The 23,705-nt window shown below is 29.3% G+C and overlaps 1 protein-coding gene across 1 annotated transcript in view; it reads left to right on the forward strand.

The window, feature by feature from the left end:
- Positions 1 to 655: 655 nt before the first annotated feature.
- The window catches only part of tou (bromodomain adjacent to zinc finger domain 2B toutatis), a 539,960-nt gene continuing 516,910 nt past the window's right edge, over positions 656 to 23,705 (forward strand). Inside the window, exon 1 of the mRNA XM_075362856.1 lies at positions 656 to 1,205. The gene's annotated coding sequence lies outside the window, so the exon portion shown is untranslated. The remainder of the gene's footprint in view (positions 1,206 to 23,705) is intronic.

Below are 23,705 nucleotides of genomic sequence, written 5' to 3' on the forward strand. Positions count from 1 at the left end.
AGATCATACTATATGTGGATGTGTGTGTGTGTATGCGTCTGCTTCATATATTTATGAATTATGTAGATGTGTATTAGATGTAACACGTAAAATACATACATCTATTTTATTTGTACATAAATAGTGCGGCTTTCTACCGTAAGAAATAAGACGGATTAATGTTGGAGGTAACGAATCGTATTTCATTCTGTTGCTAATTTTACATAAAAGTATGTTTTATATTGCAGTCAATAAATCGGTCATTAAAATATCAATATTAATAGTATACCTGTCATGAAAATGGAATTTTTTCTTGTAACTTTTTATAGCAGTTTTTATAAGTTTGTAATTTTAATTAGTAGTTAGTTGTTTTATTGTTTATTGTTTATATCAGCTGTAAGACCGGAAAAAACCCGTCATTATTTGTTTTAAATAGAGTACCAACATAAACGCGCTTAATAAAGAATGGTATTATATAATTTAAAATAAAATAACGCTGTGAAGCGTTTATTATTTATGCAAGTGTGCGAGTGTGTTTGTGTGTGTGGTGCGCGCGCGTTGTGAGTGACATTCCCCTCCCTCCCCCTTCCCTACCCGGCCACCGGCGAGTATTTCGAGTGAGAAATGCGACCGGAATGGAGTGAGTGAGAGGAGGGATCGGGCGATGGGACGAGTGCAAGAGAGAGAGGGATTGTGCGCAGTGAAGGGACCTAGAGGGGGGGATATGATTATTGACTCGGCTTGCTTCCATAATCTAGCAAGCCTGGTTGCTTCGTAGCTGACACCCAACCAGCCCAGTCCGACATCTTGTGTTCCTTGCCTGCTGCAAAACGGACGCCGAATACAACGCATCGCCTGTAACCGCTCTCTGCGTAAAAAAATCGCTTAAAATTCGCCTAAAATCATACCGATTTCGGGGTTTTGTTACACATGTGATGGTATCCAAAGCACGTGGTATGTTTGGCCTTGAACTTGCCACTATATACGCGGAAATAAGCCTACTTTTATAAGTTTTATATTCGGCCTTTGTGTGCTTTCTACCGGACACGTAATGGTGGTGTGTGTTAGTGCTACTCGACTCTCCTCCTTGTGTGTAACACTAGTGTAGTGATATTTGGTGCGATTTGCCAGCAGTTTCATCAATTATATAACTACATACAGCCTGACCTGCAGTGGATTTTCATCCGTATTCTGTATCATATTTATTGTTTATTTATTAAGAAGAGGTGAGTTCAGTTATTTATGTTACGAGTTTCATGTATTTTTAACACACTTTCTCGTACAGTTTAGATTCGGTGGACAGGTATGGACCTAGAGAGTTATTGTGTAACCTGAAAAGCCTGTTACATTCTCCTGCGTAGTCCGACTTTAAAACTAGGATTATTATTTGCGTGGAATATTTGAAATACAATTCTTTTGTATCGTCGTATCATAAGACTAACAATTATTATTTATTGTACAATATTATATATTTATTTTACTTTATAACATTCGTTTATGTTACAAAGTAAGATAAGTAAATAAATTAATGTTTTGTTCTCTTGTTTCTTTTGAATGTAAATATGTCTGCCTTACCAGCTGATTTTAATATATTATTTACTGTATTTATATGATAGACGTGACGGGTCCAGCATTGTTTTGCTGTTTTGTATAGGCCATCATTCCTTGATATTTGGGTTGACATGGACTTGTTTGGTGGCTTATAAACAATAACACGTGAATTGTTTATTTTTATTTATGTTGAAAGTAGAGAGTAAATTTTAACGTAAACATAACTTAATTGTGTTTATTATTTTTATTATTTTTTGGTTTGCAATAATTAATTAATTGTTGGTTATTAATGTACGATGAACCTTTTTTTTTTGTAATCAATTAATTTTAAAATTTTTAGTTTTACGTAATAACATTTGAAAATTTATTTTTATTTTGAGGTTACTTAATATCTGGGAATTTATTTTTATTTTGAGGTTACTTGTGTTTAATGTTTTAATTTATTTTATATTTTCAAATTTATTATTTTTTTACGATTCGCTTTCATAAAACATTTTCTTAGTATATTTTGTATTCAAATTTATTATCATTTTTTACGAGTTGCTTTCATAAAACATTTTCTTGTGAATAAGAATATATAATACGTCATCTTTAATTCAGAACATTTTTGTTAGTTTTGTGTTTTATTTTTGTTAGGTGATAGCGGGTTGAAATATACTTAATTAAATTTGTAGCAATAAAACTTTTTAAAAAAAGGATTTTAGGTTTGTTTGAGTAAATAAATAAATATACTAAAAGTTTTAGTGTAGCATTTTAATCTGAGCAGACAGACTGTCATTACTTTAAAACAGCAGTTCAATTCTGCGTTATTGCAACTGTAAATTATATATTTTTTAATGTTCCTGTACTAAGTCAATTAATTGAAACTATATTATCGGTTGTAAATAAAGCATATTATTTCGATACTCCACATTTGTAGATATTAATAAATTTGTTTAATGGGTCAGATTACTTACTATATATCCAGTACATAACGGTTATAAATCCGAATTGTTCTGTCAATTTATAGTGATTTTGTAACATTCTACTATTTTATAATTATAAATTGAAAAAACTTATGTTAAAAAAAACTTTATCTTGTGTTTGAATAGATAGTTTTTTAATACAATTGAATGAAAATAATGGTGATAACAAATAAAAGTGCCTGCATTATGCTTTTTTTTAACCTGATAATTTATATATATGACAAGAAAACGAATGCATTTTTTAAATCTGATTCATTATGTATTAATGAGTATTATCTATAAAAATATTTTATAGTTGTATTTTTTACGGTTTACACAGAAAACTCTTTGTATATCTTTTAATTATGAGTTTATTTTTAAAAAAATATATATATTTTAATGAATTTTTTTTCGTAACTATTTCTTGGTCCTTTTTTTGCGTACTGAATTTTACCGCGAAATTTTTACTTAACATTTATTATTGTCTATTATTTAGATAATTCAATTTGGTCACTGATTTTTGTAAACATCGCACATTAGTTTAACCTAAAAAAATTGTTGTTGATTAATATTAATATCTAATGGAACATAATTATCTTGATTAAATTTAAACTGAAATGAAAGTTGTTTATGCGAGTAGTATTATATCTTAACTGCATTTATGAAGTTGGTGTTCTGTATTTTAACCGTTTGTGTTTGTATTAATTTGTTTTATGATTAATGGATGTAGTTAGGTATTTTTCCATTATTGTGTTTTTGGATTGTTTTTTTTGGAAGAATTATGAAAAAATTTACTTTTTCCTAATTTAATGCCTTAACATTTAGTGTCCTAATTTCTTTTTTTTTTGTATTTTTTGCGATTGTTGTTCACGCTAGATCTTCCTACAAGATTGTTAAAATTTGGTTGTATTATAAACAAAAATACAATAAAGAATTTTATTAGATAGATAAATACGTTAGTTCTTAAACAAAACGTTTTATTACTCTTCTATCTAAATGGAATATTAATTGCGGTTTTGTTTCTTGAGAATACTAAGCTTAATTTTCTCTGTAAACGGAAAACATTTATTTTACATACTGGTTTAGTTTTATTTTTATTTTAATAGAAAAATAATTACCTTAATTCACCTGTAGTTTGTTAAAAAATTTAAATTAGAATAAATTTCTACAACCCCTTTTCTCGGTAAAATAATATTTCATGAAATTATTTCGTAATTAAAGTTAACCTGTGTTATTAATGGTTTAAATGAAATGAAATTACATTACAACTTCATCAGTAAAAATGTTTTAATATTTTTTTTTACGGCTGTCTGTTAAATACTAATTTTTCACGGAGAAAATAAAAAGGTAATTATTGAATTTAAGTTAATTAAACAAATTATATACCTTTTTTTATTACAGGTAGTGGTACAAACCTATCTTTTATTCAGTTATAGATTAGACAATTTTGTTAGTGTAATATTAACCCATATACATATTCAGTACACATACAATATACAATATTATACCAATACATTCTGGTCAACTGATATATATATATATATGTGTGTGTGTGTGTGTGTGTGTGTGTACTTTTTACCGAAAACTAAATTAAATAATTTATATCTTCGTTTATTTATTTAAAAAAAAGTGATTTAGTGTAATGTGTTCTAATCAGAACTCATAGAGGACATGCGCGCGCGTGTATGCCCACGCGTTAGTGTTTTTAAACGAACAAGGGAGAGGGCGATACTGAATCTGTGTTGAGTAGTAATTTTAAGTCCAAGAATATTAAGGGTTGTACGCGCGCACAAATTATTTTTCCTGTAAGCAGACATATGCCTACGCTTTTTAATGTCAGGTGTTAGTGTATTAAATTAAAAATATATGTTACTACACTAACATTTTAATTGTTGTGATATTAAAATTAACCAGCTCATTTTTATTGTTTTCAAACATTTTGCATTATGTCTGTTCGTTCATTTCTCAATAGTCTGTTAATTTGCAATTTTTTTAAAAATGTGTCCTATCTAAATACGAGTGTAATATATCTTCTATTATCTATTTGTGTTTAATGAATAATTACATTTGGATTCAACTTACAACATTAAGTTCCAACTTTTTAAAATATTCTACGATTGATTTAACTCGATTTTATTTTTACAAATACAGCAACATGTCTAGCTAGTTGTAATTGTAATGTTTACAGGTTTAGAATCAACTATACCTGTAAACAAATGGTGGCGTGCTATTTTCGTTGTCATGTTCAAAAATCATGATATTTCCGTTGGTTTTCAGGTAGAAGGATTTGACCCGTACCATTTTCGATGATTTATTGAGGCCGTAGCTAATTAATAACTGGACAATAGTATTAAGATTATTTATCTATAATATTAACTTTACGTTGTAAATGATAATAATTATAAATTACCTTAAAGAACTTATTTAAATTCGACGCGACTAACTTATTTTCAAGTAAAACCGTAATTATATAATTATAAAAAAATAATTTGAAATCATTAAAAATTAATTTAAAATATAGAAGCTACGCGAAGTATGCGTCTGTGTTGATGTGTATTAGTTTAATTAAAAGTTATTTTAATTTTTAATGTTTAGGGAATGTAGTATATTATTTACATTTAAAGCTTATACATGTAGATAATGTAACATTTTAATACATGAAGTGGATGCTTAATAGGGAATTTATATTTTTGAAGTATGATTCGTATTGTATTTTGTCATTTCCTGTGCGTCGTATTCCTCGTCATCATCTTTAAATTATTTATCTTAGTAATTTTTACGTTAATTAATTTTGCATGTATTATTGATTAATACATGTTAAATAAAATATGTAGAGAAATTATATCTTTGTAAATGCATAAAGAATTGGCTTCATAGTTCGCTTGAAATGTATTAAGTTCTGTAGGCTTAGTTACTATTTTTAAGTGTATTTAAATGATTTACAGCGTTGCCAGCTCTGTTAAACTTATAATGGTAGTACGGATAAAATACTTTTACCGGAATATCGACAGAAATGACACGGCGGCAGAAATATAAGTACTAGTACTTACTAGCCTATTCAGGTGGTCTAATTCGTCGAAAATCAGTTGTTTAACAGCTGATTTACGAAGTCTAAGGTTCTGTCGTTCGAATCCTAGTAAAAACTAGTTGCTTTTATACGAATTTGAATACTAGATGGTGGATACCGGTTTGTGGTTTGGTGGTTGGACTACTATTAACCACAAGTCTCAGGAATTGTCGGCCTGAGTCTATACAAGACTACACCTCATTTACTTGTCGTACATATCATCCTCATCTCATTGTCGTGTGGAGGGTTTTCTTGTTATTCACTTTCTTTCTTTCTTTTTCCTGTTTAGCCTCCGGTAATTATCATTCAGATAATACTTCAGAGGATGAATGAGAATGATATGTATGAGTGTAAATGAGGTGTAGTCTTGTACAGTCTCAGTTCGACCATTCCTGAGATGTGCTTGTTATTCCCTAGTCGAACAGATTGTAATGTACATATTAGGAAATTAAAAAAGGTACTCTTTCAATTGACTGAAATTTCTTTTTAAGGAATTTTGTTTTCCTTAACCAACTTTTGTATATCGTAAGTAATAATTAAAGATTGTTTTTTCTGTTTTCTTTTTTATATTATATATATATATATATTGTTTATTTTCTTATGGGGGAATAAATTATTGTAACTGAAAAAATTCGGGGTTTATTTTTTTGTCGATATTATGTGTTTTTACCATCCGTAATCCGTTTCGTCCGGTTCCGGGAAAGTGACTGTTAATATACATGACACATAATCTCTGACCACATAACCTCGATAGCTAACAAAATTTTTTTCCCACAAATTTTATTACTCCGAAAACGAAAATATGATCGTATTTCAAGTCAGGAATAGTATTACATCGATGCTGAGTAGGGGGTACTGTAAGTAATTAAAGTAAAAGCAATATATTTATGTTAGATTTTTAAAATGAATGATAAATTATTTATTCCAAGTTATTTTTTTTTTTAATTTTGGTTGTTAAACATTTTTCCCAGTAGTTTAATGTAAACGTTATTTTATATCGCACATATTTTATGTAGATTTTTCCTTTAAATTAAGTTTTGTTTTTAATATAATATATGTATATAATATACGGGTATTATATTTTTGTTATAGGCTATACTTGGGGTTTTGTGTTTTATTTTCGCAATCAGTTTAACTGTCGATTTAATTTTTGCAGTATAACGTGTAAATGTTTTAGGGAATTGAATATATATATATATGATAATTGTTATCCATTAAGCTCATCAGTAATTAAGTAGTTAATTTTGATAAAATCCGTGCATGTTAAAATTGTTCCATCGGTCTGTTTTAATGTTTACTGTCAGTTAAATTTATCCTAATATCGTCATGAATGCATTGATCAAATTGAATGTTAACAACACATGCTCTTACAAAACTTTTACGGTAAAGAATTTATGTTTCGTTACGGCTCCTCTTATAAGTATATCTTGAATTATTTAATATTAAGATTTTACGAATGCGATCGAATATATTGTAATATTTAATTTAGTTAAGTGTGTGTCAGGGCTATCGGACTACAACGTGTTTAATTCGTTTACACAATAAACAGTTTTATTGTTTGAAATATAGGTAGATTGATTTAAGTATGGATTTAAATTATTTAATATTATTGATAATTTACGAGTTTATTATTGTACATATTTCTTTATTCCTGGTTAAATGTCTGCAGTTTTCTAAAGTAATTATATTACAATTATTTTTGTCCTGTTTACATTAATGCTGAATAATTTTATTATTTCTATTAATACGTGGTTCTAGTAGAATATCGGTAATTATTTTTTTGCATCCCTTAGTTATGCCAGACTGTTGTAAAAATTTGGTATTTTGTTTTGAATCTGTGCCAGATTATGTTTTACTTTCTATATATATATATATATATATATATATATATATATATATATATATATATATTTGTGACAGTTTTTTAGTATTCTTTTTGTTAAAATCTAAAAAAATTCGACCTGTTTACTTTTTCAATTGCAGTCTGTAATTAGCGATTTAATGTTCTTTTTTCAATGATAAAGGTTGTAGCATATAGAGCAGAATCTAAACTCCTGAATCGGTTTTGTTCTGAGTAAATTAGACACAAATTAATGTTCAATTTTATTTTTAATACTCTGTATACGTGTACATGGATTTTAGTTTAACTTTTTTTTATTTTGTTGGGAAATTACAGAATCGATCGTGGTTTTTTGGTTAGATATTTCATTTGTTCTAAATTATTAATTGCTTATTTGAAATCGGATCGTAGATTATGTAACGTGCCAAGAAATATAATAAAATGTCCACATGCATATTATTCATCGAAGATGAAACTTTAGTAAGCATTAAGATTGTTTTGTAAGACGTTTTGTAAGAATTTGCCAGTAATATTTTTTATTTTTAAAATTGAGATTTTAAAATTTACAGACCTAAAAAAATAGGAATTTTTTGTTTTACTTTGTTTTTTTTTAATGTAATTATTACCTCAAGTTATTCTTATAGTAAATTTTTTTAAAAATTGCAAAAATATTTTGAACATAAAAAATTTAAGTGATAATAAAATTATTAAGTTGTAGATGTGTGTGTGTGTGTGCACGCGCGTGTACGGTATATTATACAGTGGATTTGGTTAAGTGTTTCGGATTAAATGAACTGAAAAGTATATTCTAATAATGAATTGACTTGAAGAGTTGTTTTCATTACCTGCATTTTTTTAATATAATTAGACCTACAGAAAAATTTGGGTTAACTAGAATAATATGGGCTGACCTTACCGGATTGACAGAAATGTTTGGGAATTCCAGAAAATATCTGAGTCATTTATTATTGTGTTTTGAAACATATTAAAATCAATTTAGATATTAAAATAATGAAAACTTAAGTTATAGTTTTTATAAACTAAAAATATTTTTCATTATTTAAGTTCATTAATTTGGGAAAATGTGATTTTTTTTTGTTTAAATTTCGGGATGTTTTTTCACGCTTAAATCAAACCGAGGAAAGAGTAATTCTTATAAAATATTATTACTGTGCACCATTGTCGATAGTTGAAGAATAAGGATAAGAAAGCAATGTGAAAGAGTTATAAACGATTACAAAATTTAATTGCATGTTCTGTCTGTATTATTATAGTAAATTTTTATACTGTAAATAATTACTACCTTACTATTGTCCGGTGGAAAATCAACAGTAGTAATAGCAGTAGTAGTAGTAGAAGAAGAAGCATTTTTGAATTAATTGATAGTGGCTGATATATTTTTGAGAATTTCCTCCTTAATAATCTTTTTCGGATGTGGTTCCATGTATGAATAGAAATAAAACAATTTACAGTCAAAATTGTGACACAAAGTAACCGTTTTTTCATAAAAAAAATAACAATACAGCTTATTTCATCGTATACATAATGATTGATCGGTCTAAAATTGTGCGAAAAACCGTCAAAAATATTATCGTTTGTAACGAGCATTAAAGTGCCGAATTATATTTTAAACTCATCAAAGATATTTTTTTCAAATAAATAAAAATTCTATACGTAAAATAAACGGCAAAAACAATTAATTATTTTATATATATATACATATATATATATATATATATATATACAAGTAGGTAAAAAAACCTTTTTATTAACGCAAGAACCATTAAAAATCAACCTGTTAGAACAGTGGAAAAAGAAAGTTTAAAAATGGATTAGTATTTTTTTTAAATAATTATATTAAAATAGCTTGATATCATTTCTTTTTTCTTTCTTTTTCTGATAAAAATTGTTGAATTTTTAATTTTTTCTATTTAAATAGTAAGCCAACATTAGAGCTGAAAATATCTCTATGAATATTATTTATGTAATCTTATTTAATATGGATATGGATATTATGTAATAGTTAATCTCCCAATATTTTTTTTTTTACCTTTTAGTCGTTTGATTTTTGTATTTTTATTGTTTGTTATTACTTGGAGAGTTATGTGTGAAAAAAAGTTATTGCAACGTTAAATATGTTCCGGTTTAATCGGGTTACGATTAATTCGAGTCCGTATAAGCGGGGATGAGTTACATTTACAAAATTTTCTTTGGAAAATGTTTATTTAAATCGATTAGTTCATTATTACGTAATTTAATTTGTCTTTTATTAATAAAAGTAGTGGATATTTGTCATCTAACGATCATGTGTTCCTTAATACCATCTACGTAAAATTATAACCAAACCGAGAGTATAACGTTTCAACATGGTGAACGCTATAAAATGGAGGTGTTGAGGTACTGGCTTGTACAAGTGTAGTTCGTTGAACCTTATTACGGCCTGCTAGCTAGACAGCTATGCATGTAGCGAACAAACCTAGTCCTAGAAATGCTATGTAACTTGCCGCCCTGTTAAAGCTACGTCAGATCTGCCCTTTATTTTATTTCTTTCCTTTATTTTAGGAAACGCAAAAGAGAACTTGTATTTAACCTTGCTTTCATCGCGTATCATCATTAATGTATTAAATATTATGTTCTCCCGCTTTATTAAAAGTAATTTCTACAGTTTTCTAGGATAACGTATTTAATTGAATTTTACGTTTTAATATATAATTAATAAGGAAATCTTGAGTATAAAAATAAAGTAATTACGAACGAGTAAATTATTTTATTATTATTGATAAAATTAGTATAATTTTATTCTACCTGTTAAAAAACGAGATAAAATACTTCCAAAGTCAATTTTAATATTTTTTATCTATGTAGTACAGATTAAATTAAAAAAATACTCCGTATTTTTAAATACTAGTTTAAAACATATAACAGTTCTATTTTATTATATGAATTTACATAATGAATAAATAAAAAAATAAAATACACAGCATCACATGATTGATAACACTTTGCATTTAATATAAATTTACTTCACCTATACATAAATATTGGTTTTAAATTTTATTTATAAAATGGTTGTATACCAGATTGAAAACAATAAGTTATAGCTTTGTCATTTTCTATACCTGCAGTGTTGCCGCATTAAACAGTTTCGCGGGTTTTTTTATATGTATTGGAATCTTGCATATCTAAATCATTGACTTTTTATCTGACACATAAGTTATTACTACTTAAATGAAAATCCTTGATATCGATTTAAAAAATAAAAAAAGGTGTTATTTTAAACTTTACTTACGTATTATTTATTATTTTTCTCTCAAACAATAATTTTAAGTTGGTATGAAGGAAATTTTTTTGTAGGAAAATTTTTAGTTACGGTTTACTTATGAATAGTGATAAATAATTTCAATGTTAAATATTTTTCAAAGTAAATTATTTTGTATCAAAATCCGACTCATATTTATACATAGCAGTTTCATATATATATAGTACAAATTTAATTTTCGATTTTATTAAATATTTTAATCGTACTGTTAATTTATAATTAATTTTCTTATGACGATTTGTAACATGTCATAGTTTTTATATTATTAACGAAAGTTTTAACCCCCTCTACATAATTTTCTGTAGAAGACGAACTTGTGTAGCTGAAAAAGTATGCCGTAACTACACCTTAAATATTAATTTTTAAATTTTGGTTTGATTTGCCATTCTTTTTAACCTGTTAAGAGATTCTAAGCTGATTTATTCAAACTATATAAATTTAAACATTTCTTTTGCTTTTATCCTCACGTGCAGTCTATTTTTTTAACAACTTTGCTATGTGTTTGTAGGGCATCGGTTGTATATTCATGAATTATTCGTTCCTTATCTTGGGGTGAAATTATTTCATTTCAATTTGAGAAGGAATGTATTGAATCAAGTGGATACTTAAGATATTTTATTCTATTTATTTTCTCAGGCAAGAAACTCTCTTTTGCGATAATTTTAATTACTGTACAATTTTGTCTTACCATATACAGTTTTCTATAATGATCAGATATTTATTTTAAAATTTGCTAATATTGTTATGTAGTAAATTACAAAAATTATTTTTTTTTTTGAAGTTACGTTAAACTTTTAAAATATATTTTTTTTAAATTTAATATTATTTGTGTTTTGTATGTTTACACCACGGTTTTTATGGAAAATTCAATGATTCAGAGATGGCGCAAATATGACCAGTTGATGACAGTGATTCCCAAACTGTGTGCCGCGGCCTCTTCACAGGGGCGCCGCGAAATATTATAAAAGCTTCATAATTAATTGAACCAAGACATTTATAATTATTAATTTAATATTAATAAAATAAAAAAATAATGAAGATCACGAATTTTTTATTTTTATCTCTTACGAGTAGTACTTTTACTTAGGGTAGGGCGCCATGGAAAAATTTTAATTGAAAAAGGGCGCCGCGACTCGGAAAAGTTTGGGAACCACTGGTGTATGAAATTTGTCAGGTATAATCCTTTTGATGGCTTACTGTGAAATTTCAGACGCGAGTGTTTATTGCTTGTTTGTGACAATCAAGTAAGGCAAACAAGTTTTGATATTATTTAAAAAATGAATAAAATTGAAGTTTGAACTTTTATAAAATATTTTGTTTTAATTGTATAACTCCAGCAGACGTATAAAAGAGTTAGATTCCACTTTAAAGGATTTTTCCGTTCGTTTTCAACAGTAAAAAAGCGGTGGTATATCAATTCAAGATGAACGCTCGGGATGCTATCGATAGACTGCGTAGCGGAAATCCACAATACTGTATTAAATGATCGCCGACTGAAGGTACGCGCTGATATTGCAAACATCTCGATAGACCATGTCCACTATATTTTATACAATATTTTGGGTGTGAAAAAGCTTTCTGTTATATGGGTCCCTCGTTTGTTAACAGTCAGCCAAAAATGCGTTTGACTGAACACTTATTAAGGGTGTTTAGACTTAAACGCTATTCTTCTGGGTTTATTAGATGTTTTATAACAGTAGATGAAACGCGGATTTACCGTTATACGCTAGGGACCAAACGGTGGGTGGAATTAGGTGAAACTGCGGCAAAGAAAGCAAAAACAGTTCCGTTTGCAGGAAAAATCATGGCTACGTTTTTTCTGAATACTACGGAATTCTCGTAGTGTGATGCTCATAGACTAACTGCAAAACTGGGAGAACCTTCAACGGGAAGTGTTACGCTTAAATACTGGACCGATTGGTGCTGATCAGGGGTAAATGTCCACATCTGACAAAAAAGAAAGTGCTGTTTCACCAAGATAATGCGCCTGCACACACGTTTCGGGTTGTTGCTGTAAAACTCCATGATCAATGCTTCGACCTGCTTCCACGTCCACGTATTTGGCTACTAGCGATTACTTCCTTTTCCCAATAATCGATGAAGTAGTTAGGTTCTCTTCGGACGAAGATTCTTTTCAGACGTTGAGATCAGAGCTGAGATAACCGGTTGGTTGTTTGGCGTTGTTGGACAAGTTGCATTATGCTGAGAGTATTAAAAAGTTGGAAAGTCGGTGGTCTAAATGTACCGAAATGCAAAGCGACTAAGCTGAAAAATAAAAAACAAATTTGATAATTTTTTTCTTTTCTTTTTCAGGCCGAGAATTTTCTGAATGACCATCGTGCGCGTGTGTGTGTTATAGTTTTATGGAAAATTAAAACAAAAGATTTTTTTGCCAATATTACATTTATTTTCATTAATCTGTAAAGCAAATTTTGATTTTTTTACCGAATTAGCTACCTGCTCTTAACTTATTTATTTTGTTATTTTTTGTACACCTAAATTTTTTGCCTCATGATTTTCCAATGTTGCTGAGTTACTTAATATTCTCCAGTATTACAGATGGATTATTTTTAAACTATTTTTTTGTATAATTTCATACAAAAAATGTTAAAGTTTGTTCTTTGTTCCCTCTCCTATCGGTCAAACAGAACATCTTTCAGCTGGCACCCTTTTGTTTCACGTCAAAATATCATATCTTCATTTATATGTGAAACAAAATCATTCGTCAGTTATTATTATATATAATTTGTTTATTAAATACTAAGACATTTATGGAACTAAATTCTCATTTAAACACGCGTCATAGATCTGACCTAAAATGAAGACTTAACAGTAATGTTATGATGTTTTATAAACTAAATGCACTAATCTCTACAGATGTGATTTAATTATTTTTAAAGTACCATAAGAAATTGTCTTAAGTAAAAAATTCTTCGTAAAATCATAAAGTTTATAAACATATCTTAAACAAATAGAGAAGGTATTTATCATTTATTACTAATGCTGTGATATAAAAATAAAACTAGAGAATTTATGAGTTTGTCTGGGAGAGAATAACGAATAAGTTAGCTATTTCAATATCGGTAGATCTGTGTTACGTATAAAACCAAATAAGTAATTTTTCACCTTGTGCTTAATTTAATTATTAATTGCACGGAAAAAAAGACAAAGCTACTTTTTTCAGCAATTAATTTTTTTTTCTTAAGTGACAACTTTAAACGTTTACAAAACAAAGGCGGGTTGACAAAAATTTAAAACAGTACATATTTCTTTATCAAAGCATTCTTTATGACCTGGCACAGTTTCAACTTGACTGAGCGATTTTTAAATCCTCCAGCAAGGTTTTTTTGAGTTGTAATGAATAATTTACTGAAAGAGTGGCACCATTTGAGTCCTTAAAATAATATTCTTTTGATTCTGGTATTTTAAAAATAAATTATTGTGCTAGGTGCCGGAAAAGGAGTCTCGAAGAAAAATTAAATTTCAATATTAAAAAGGCAATCGTTACGCTACTGAATTAACGGTCTATACTAAATTAACTGGTCGAATGAATATTTTATTATAATATCCTACTCAAGATTTAGCATTGCTTTAAAAATTAATTCCCCCTGCTTGCTTAAATATATATCAATATTTAGTAATTTTAAATAAATTAAAAATTGCAATAAAGAAAATTACTGTATTGTATCCAGTTACTGATGAAACTGGCAAAAAGGAAACTCTTTTCACCGATTTACAAAATAATTTATTTAAAATTTTAAATTAGATGTTCACTTCGACCGTTAAATAATCATCATCAGTCGATACACGAAATAATATATAAAACAAAGTAAATAAGTTAGTATTAACAAATAACGGTACTGTAAAAGAAGTATTTCTATTTGCGTTAATAGAGTTAAAGGTAATATTATGAATAACTCTTTTTCTTTCTAGGCAATCCCAGTTGAAATGTTAAAATTACTAACATTAAACCGCTGAAACCCCTAGGAGTTTATTATCCTCCTTGGTATCTACTGACGATTAGAGTTTAAGAATCGAAATATCCTAGTTTTAGTTTTTTCACCTAAAAATATTTTATTTTTGAAAACGCTTTTGAGCGTTTTCTAATTTTCAAAGTTATGAATCGCTTACTTTTCCCACTGTTTCATAAGTTTTAAAATGAGATCAACAGTATTTGGTGCAAATGCTACGTATTTATCTGTAGTAATTCTTTCTTTAATCTTATTTTATTTATAACGTGAATTGTTTATAATATATTTTGCTATTTTTTTCTTTTTTAAATTAATCTAACAAATTGAAAATAATAATAACTGCAGATTGAAAACAATAAACATATATTGTTTACTGAACTTATAAGATGGCAAAGATGATTGTTAAACTAGAAGAAGAAGCAGCTTCTATTCTATTAAAGTATGCTAGAGAGAGCTGCTATTCTTATGAAGAGTGGTACAGTCGATTTTACTGCGTGTATACCGTTAGGTTGTATATTAATTTTTATCATAAAATTCAAGACTGCCAAAATTATTGCATATCATTATGTCATGTACATACTTAAATGGGTTAAGTGCTATATTAACATGATTTATTTGAACTGATTACTTGAAACTTGCGAATATTTCATATTAATTGTAACACATTGTACGCTTCTTATATGTAATGCAATTAAAATGTTTTTCTAAGAATATTGAGTAACAGATAATTACTTAAATTAGAAGTGATACACTAATATTGAAGGACAAAAAAAAAATTCTGTGTGCTATTTATCAAGAGAAGATACTGTACTAGTTTCGTCAGATTATATAATATAAACAAGTTTAGGTCTCCAAACAGCTGGTTTTCCAAGTTTTGCCATGCAGTTCTGCAACAATATAATATATATACACACACTTTATAGAGGTATAAAATTAGGCTAATTAATTTTTACTTTTTTTTTTACTTCGAGCTATTCTTGTATATTAAAATGATATCCCACTGAATACTTGCTCCGATGTAGTTTCACAGTCGGTGACAAAGACCAATATTTTAATACCTTCGATTGAGATTAAATCTGGTCCGGAATTCTTATAATTTTTCATAACCGATAAGGTAAATTGTACTTCGGTCTGCAAAATATCAGGTCGCTGTGGATATTATCTTTAAAATTAGCGCAACTAAAATTTCGGATTTGCATCAGAGTAAACCGTTTAATAAAGACATATGGTTACGTTGGATTTTTTTCGGTTTTGAAACTTAATTCTCAATCTTATAGTTGTGAAATTCACATTCGGGATACAGTTGAATAAAAAAATAATTATCGCTCTAATTGAAAGACTATAAATTCGTAGCAGAGTCGCAGTATTTTTTTGTTATTATTAATCTTGAATGGGAAAACGTTAAATTTTGGAAGAATTTTTTTTGTATTGAATTTTCTAGAAAAGATGTAGAGAAATCGAAATATTTTTCAGGATTTTGTCCGGGTATTCCTTTTTGGGTAGGAGAACTGGTACTAGACTGTCGAATGATTCTATAGGCTGGATAACGAAAGGAAACGATTTAGAAATCAACAAACTTTAATATAATTATACCAAATTTAAGTTAGTTTTGTTTTCAAACAGCAAGCAGTAACATGGGAAAATATAATTTTTAATACATTTTTCGAGGTTTGTAATTTCGAGTAAACTATTCCATACAATATGTAATTGATTGACAGTATTAAAATGTGAATATCTATGTCTCATCGGGAAATAAGTTTTTTTTTTTAAAGGCCCACTTCGCTGAAATAATCACCGAAACAAAAAGGTAAAAATAAAAGTCAGTATTTTAATAGATATTTTATAAAATCGAAATTCTTGAACTCAATAATTTCATTTACCTAAAAATAAAAATTCATAAAAGTGTGTTTTACCCTTATTTAGGAAACGAAAACGATCTGTTTATTAATGTTTATTGAATAAAAATTGTAAAAGAGGCTTAATTTGGTATATATTAGGTTTGTTTTTATTTTTTCAAGACTATTATTTACAGAATTATAATAGTGCAAATCTAGGTGTTTTCTTCGTTAGCCAGACTGCAGTCTGGTGTATAGGGTATATGGATACACGATGTTTTTGGACTGTTTAGTTTGCCGGATTCATTTTAATGCGTGTGTTAATTACCAATTTGTAAGCGGGATGATAATAAATTCGTGTTTTTACTATCTTCTTATAGAAAGAAGTCCTCGTTGAGGGAAATACTTGGCTAATATTACAACCGAGTGCACATTTGTACATTAAAAAAATGTTTTGAAGTAAACGTCTTGATGAAATCGGTTGATGCTAAGGTTAATAATTGTTTTATTCCTCTAAGTGAGCTGAAGGTTTACCTCCTGCCTTTGTCAACCGAACTGCCGGCTAACTTAGACGGGACGGGCGAGCAGGATTTTTTGTACTATCTAACCAGATGACATCATCCGATCGCTAATAACTTGACACATTTGTATACAAAATGCAAACAACAGACTAGTACAGTACAGTAGACACAGTAGTCGGCGAGGGGCAAACTTTCAGCTTACTTATGGTACAGGTCCTTTTACTTTACTGGCATCATAGTTTCAGAGTTAAGCTGCAAGAAGGAAAGTATGGTAATCAGTCAAAAAAAGGGTATGGTTTTTTTGCATTTCTCGACGTTTCACGACCCAGGAACGCCAGGGAAAAAAAGGGATAATGTTCGAACGTATGTACGTTTGTTGGCGTGTTTGAAGCTTAATAACTTTTGATTTTATATTTTTAAACACATATTGATGAAATTTTGTACGGAGACTCGTCTATATGGGACAATTTATTGGTATACGTTTGGGATCGATATCTTCAGGGGGTGAGGTAGATAGTTTCTTTTGTGGTCAATTTTCTAAAAATTTTGCAAACATAACACCACTATATTAAGCTCACTGTATGCGTGTTTGCTTATCTTACTATTTTTAAAAGAAATTTACCCCAAAATTCCCCCTTCCCAAAAAATTAAAAAAAAACGATCTTTTTATTAATTGCATATTTTTTAACCGATTTTTTTTACGTCTTCCTAGGCATAGCAGTAGTATAAGCGACCAAGGAAAAAAACCATAAAACTTTCGGGACTATATTGTGGGTGTGAAAGCCGATCAGAGTTTAAAAATATCGATTTTTTAAAAGTTTTTTTGTTTAACTAAACTTTTAATAGTAATATTGCAATAAAATTTCATCACAATTCACCGTCACTCCCAAAAAAGAAATCTTAGATAACTTTTTTATTGGTTGTACATTTTTCAATGGAATTTTTTTTTTACTTTCTTCCATTTAACGTAGTAAACGTAGAAAACTCAAAAAAAAATTTTGAAGTTGATTTTGGATGTAGGGAGCATAAAAAATACCGATTAAAAAAAAGATTTTTATTGAAACGTAATGATAATTTTACAATAAAACTTCATCATAAATTACTCCCCTCCCCAAACCCAAAAAAGAAATCTTAGGTAACGTTTTTCATATATAATTATTTTCTTATAACCAATGCCAGGAAAGTATTAAAACTTTGTTGTCAGATTTTTTTTTGTATGCTTATCTGATTAACAAAACAATAATAATTTCGTGTGTTAAAGACATAATGATGGAGGATTATTTATGTTACAAACCTCGATGAAATTCATAGAATTGTTTAATTTTTTTGCGTAAAATATTGAAAACAAACTATTATGAATGAAAACCTAATTATACTAGTTTTCTACGAGTGGGAGTTCTGTACCGAGGGAGCGTCCACTCCTGACTGTCTGCGTTTCTATTTCTGAACTACTTTTAACTTAGTATTTTTCAGTTCAATACCGTTATATTTATGGAATTATCATTTTTTTTTATTGTTAACTCGTTACTTTGTTTTCTTTTTGGTCGGGTAGCCGATATTTTTGTTTTTATGTACACATTAACATATTGATATTCTTTTTATAAATAAATAATTACGTCACTTCTAGAAGTTACTAACTTAAACAGTTATGAATCGGTTAAATATATCTTATAATGGTTGACTTACGTAAGATAAAAAGCTTGCGAGAAAAAAAAAGATTTATATGTAAATGTGCAGCTCTTATATCGGTAAACCAACAGACTTATTGAGTCATCAACGAACTGGGTTTAAATAAACTAATTACGACATTGAAAAAATTAAAGTACGAATATAAAGAATTAAAGCAGAATAGTCGAAATTGTTGTTTCGGTAATTTCTGGTGCCATGAGACATCTATCATCATTTTTAGACGTAATAGATACGTCTAGAAAATAGTTACCTATATATCTTCTTTTTTTTCCTGTTTAGCCTCCGGTAACTACCGTTTAGATAATTCTTCAGAGGATGAATGAGGATGATATGTATGAGTGTAAATGAAGTGTAGTCTTGTACATTCTCAGTTCGACCATTCCTGAGATGTGTGGTTAATTGAAACCCAACCACCAAAGAACACCGGTATCCACGATCTAGTATTCAAATCCGTGTAAAAAAACTGGATTTACTAGGACTAGAACGCTGGAACTCTCGGCTTCCAAATCAGCTGATTTGGGAAGACGCGTTCACCACTAGACCAACCCGGTGGGTTAACCTATATATCTTAGTTTTTATTTGAATAACGAACGAAATCGTGAGGGTTTAATATTTTAAAACTATACTTGTGTTCTTTTATTTAGCTTTATCGATTGTATATTGTACCTTATATTTTGTAATTAAAATTCATTGTACTCATGTATATTACAGGATTTGTTATTTTCATTTAAATATATATATATATTTAAAATACATATATAATGAACGTCCTCTTTCCTACAAAAAAAAAACCATAAATCAGGCTACAAAATTTCCTTCTGAGTTTTACTGGTGATATTAATGCTCCTTTATTATTATTTTTTTAAAAAAAAAGCGTATTAAAAGTTTCACGATATAGTTTTTTAATCAGTATTAGAACAGTTTTTAGAAACTTTTTAATCCACCGACGTATGATATAGAGCCTTTCTAGTGTTTCTGTATGTGGCCTATAATGCAGAAACCATTTGTTTTTACATTCAAGTGTTACATGTACCTGTAAAAAGGAGCATTAAATAAAAGATAACTAGCTTTTTACCGTCTTGGTAATAGAGAGTAAATATTTGTTTATTAGTCTAGGAAGGAAAAATATGTTAGTATATTTTATTTTGCACCGCTGATTTGCGGGCAGATTTTTGAATTTGACTTAAAATACTGTTAAAGTAATGCTTTGTGTAAAATTTCTTTATTTTCGCACGAGTTCAAGAATTATATGTGTGTTTCAAAATGAATATGGAGGCTTTAAAGTTATGTAATATTTATTAAGTTATACATAATTGATAAATTATACGTGAAATAAAAGAACAGTTCAAACAGTTTTACCTGTGCCCAAGCTCTAAAGCCTTCAGGGTTTGCGTGCTAGCTTCTCAAATGAAATGATGCACTGTGGCGATGAAGACTTTCTTTATCGTGTCTTATTCAGTGACGAATCAACATTTCAAGTTAACGGGAAAATAAGTACTCATAATGTGCGTATCTGGGGATCAAAAAATCCTCACGAAATATTGGATTGTGAACGAAACTCCCCCCCCAAAACTCGATGTTTTTTGTGCCGTATTTCGACGGCAAGTTTACGGGCCGTTCTTTTTCGCGAAAGCAAGTGTGGCTGGAATGGAATGAACTGTCTTGATGTGCTACAACTACGGCTCTTTCCTCAACTGCAATACGAACCGCAGAACTTTATTTGGAAACAAGACTGTATGCCTCCTCACCGGCATAATGCTGTACGCGATCGGTCGAATGAAGTTCTTCCCGACCTCTAGTTCGGTCGCCAGAGACTAGATGACGGCTTGTTTGCCGTGGCCTCCACGTTCGCCTGATTTGATCCCGTGCGATTTTTTTTCTTTGGGGGTTTTTAAAGGATCAAGTGTACGTGCCACCGTTACCGGCCGACTGACTCGACTTGAGACACAGGATTAAAGCAGCTGTTGCATCGATTACTCCGTACTTGTTGATGAAATTACGGGATGAATTCTCCTATCGGCAGGATGTGTGCCGTGTGTCGAATGGTGCTCACAAATAGGAAAACCTGTTTGAGATGCTCTTTCATTTAAAGTATAAATTTATCCGTGTAAGTAAAACTTAATAAATATTACCTGACTTTAAAACTCCGATATTGATTTTGAAACACACGGTATCATAAACGGACGGGCACTCTGATTATATAATGCGTTCGGTTTTAGAGTACAAATATTTTAATTACAATGCTAATTATAACGCTTATCATGTCTAAGCTAATTGCGCGATTTCTAATCCTTGATTCTTTATTTGTCCTCCTTAGATAAAATTCATCATCTGGTTACTCATTAAGAGATTTGTATATAGGGTTCGATGAACCTAAAATTTTCAAGAAAGTTTAAAGTAACGTATGAAGAAGTAATTGCATTCATTAAAATTTATGTAAGGTACTACACATTTATAACTAATTGCGCTTAATTAACATCGTATAATAATATTTTAAATTCCCGAAAATAATAAGGACCAATATATCCTTTTAAGTCCGTTTATTTTGTCGGTTTGGAAATAGCTTATCTATTCGGTTACAATAAATATATTCTAAAATTAAAAAAAAATGTCTTTACATGCTCTTAGATATCTATGAATGTAAGTTCCGTGCAGTCAGATTTATTCGTTTTTTAGTACTAAGTTATCGATTAATTTTGTTTACTCGTCTCGGTTGAAGGACGAATTTATTTTGTTAATAAGCCATAATGAGTTTTGTTGTTTAATTATTGAAAATCGTTAAGCGGTAAAAGAAATCAGCAGATGTAGTTCACTATCTTTGTTGATCTACATTTTCCGTCACGGTATAATAAGCCGACGTAGATATGCTGTATATTAAATCGATGTTTTGTCTGCACATCGCCAGGAATACGTTTATTCATATAAATCTAAGGTCTTTAGGATTTCATTATATAGGACATTGATAAAAAGTAATAATAATTTACTTTTTATTTATTTATTTTTATTTTTTTTCATCGTACGCCATAACATAATTTTTTCACAACAAAATTGCCTCGATATTTATATTATGTAACTTCTGTCAACGGGTTTGTTTTTTAAATTTTAATTTAAACAGTATTTTTGGAAGTTTACTATTCTTCCAAAGTTGGAAGTTCTTATTATGTGTGTAATTACTCTATCATCCGGACTACTAGCAAAAAAAGTTTTAATTTATTTTAAAAAAAGATGTAAAAAATTCTTCCAAACATTGTAAACTGGATGGTTGTAATGTAAACTTAATACGCAATAACCTGTAATAATAAATCACGGTAATATTCAAATCGTATTGTTTTGTATGATTTAGCAATATAATACCGGAGTTAAACTGCAGATAACAAAATTCAAAGCCGGTGAATATTTTCTTGTATCAATTCATCCTTAGATAGATGTGTGCAGTGTTAATACATACTGGAATCTTCATCTATCCGCCGGTCTAGGGACGTAGAGTCGTCTCCTGTTTCTTCTGTCCGTCGCCGGAATTCTCCTTCGATAATACTCATCGATATTTCTTGTAATCCCTCAATTCATCCTTAGATAGATGTGTGCAGTGTTAATACATACTGGAATCTTCATCTATCCGCCGGTCTAGGGACGTAGAGTCGTCTCCTGTTTCTTCTGTCCGTCGCCGGAATTCTCCTTCGATAATACTCATCGATATTTCTTGTAATCCCTTCTATAAATCTTCGCCCCATGTCAGTCTTCTTTCCATTTATTTCTCTGATAAAAATAAATTTTTACCAGGTCGGAGATGAATTGATCCGTTGAGCTGTAGCCAAGTGGTGGGGCTGCCTGTCATAACTTCCAGAACCGGTTTTTTTTTGTTAAGTATCTTGTCAAAGTGAATATTTGAAAGCAAAAGAAGTGTTAGTATGATGTTATTTTTTTATGTGGTTCTATTTGTTTTCTTGTTATGCTACGGTCACGTATTTCGTTATCATGTATTTATATTCTGGACTGAATCCCATGTAAGGAGGTGTAGATATATCCAGCCATTTTAGTCGATTGTTAACGACAAACAGGGAAAGCTGTGGAAATAGCAATTACACGGGTGTACTGCCAACCCGTATTCAATAGGGTTGTCAGTGTTGATTATGTGTAAAACGTAACCTCTTTACCCGGTAGGAATGGTTTTATGTTATCCGGATTTTGCTGTTTATTATTTTTTTTATTACGTTCTCAAATTCGGATTATTTGAATTTTTTTTTTTTTAATTTTGACATTGATCTTTTACAACGTAAGACGTTAAATATATCTTTCTTTCGGATACATTTTTTATCAAGTTCTTTTGTATAGGAATCTGCTGTAGTGTTAAATGGGTATTTTTCATCGGTTGGGATTCCGGATGTCGATGACAAATACCGATTACCCGATGTAAAATTTCAATGAAAGTTTTAAAAAAAATAAATTGAAGACAAGAGGTCGGTACGGAATATTTAATACAAAAAAAAAAAAATACGCCGACCTTCCCCTACTTGGTGATGTGTATCTACCTGAGAAGTGAAATGAAAGATTCACGGTGAATGTTTTGAATTAGGTTTCCACAGAGTCGGTGTTGTATAAAGGCCGTAAATAATATGTAATTGTAAAAAGCTTCCAAAATATAATATTCAAGGGAATTTTTGAGGAATAATAATTTACATAGGTTTTAATACATTTATCTTCTTATCGTATTACATACGCACACACATAAATAAAGAAAGAAAGAAATAATTAAATATCCATAATTTTGTAATTTATAAGATTTAAATATAGATAATAATGAAATTGTACCGGAATTTTAAAAATCAGTGCTGAAATGTGATGAATAATGCTGTAAATCAACAAGGTGACTTTAATGTAGATGTAACAACACTGATGTCTAGCCCTATTCAGAAATAATATTGTTATTTTTAATATTAACCGTAAAAACAATTTGGTGGAAATGGAATTAAAGGGAAAGCGTATTGTTAT

Source organism: Lycorma delicatula, chromosome 4, assembly GCF_047948215.1.
Source record: "Lycorma delicatula isolate Av1 chromosome 4, ASM4794821v1, whole genome shotgun sequence".
NCBI lineage: Eukaryota > Metazoa > Arthropoda > Insecta > Hemiptera > Fulgoridae > Lycorma > Lycorma delicatula.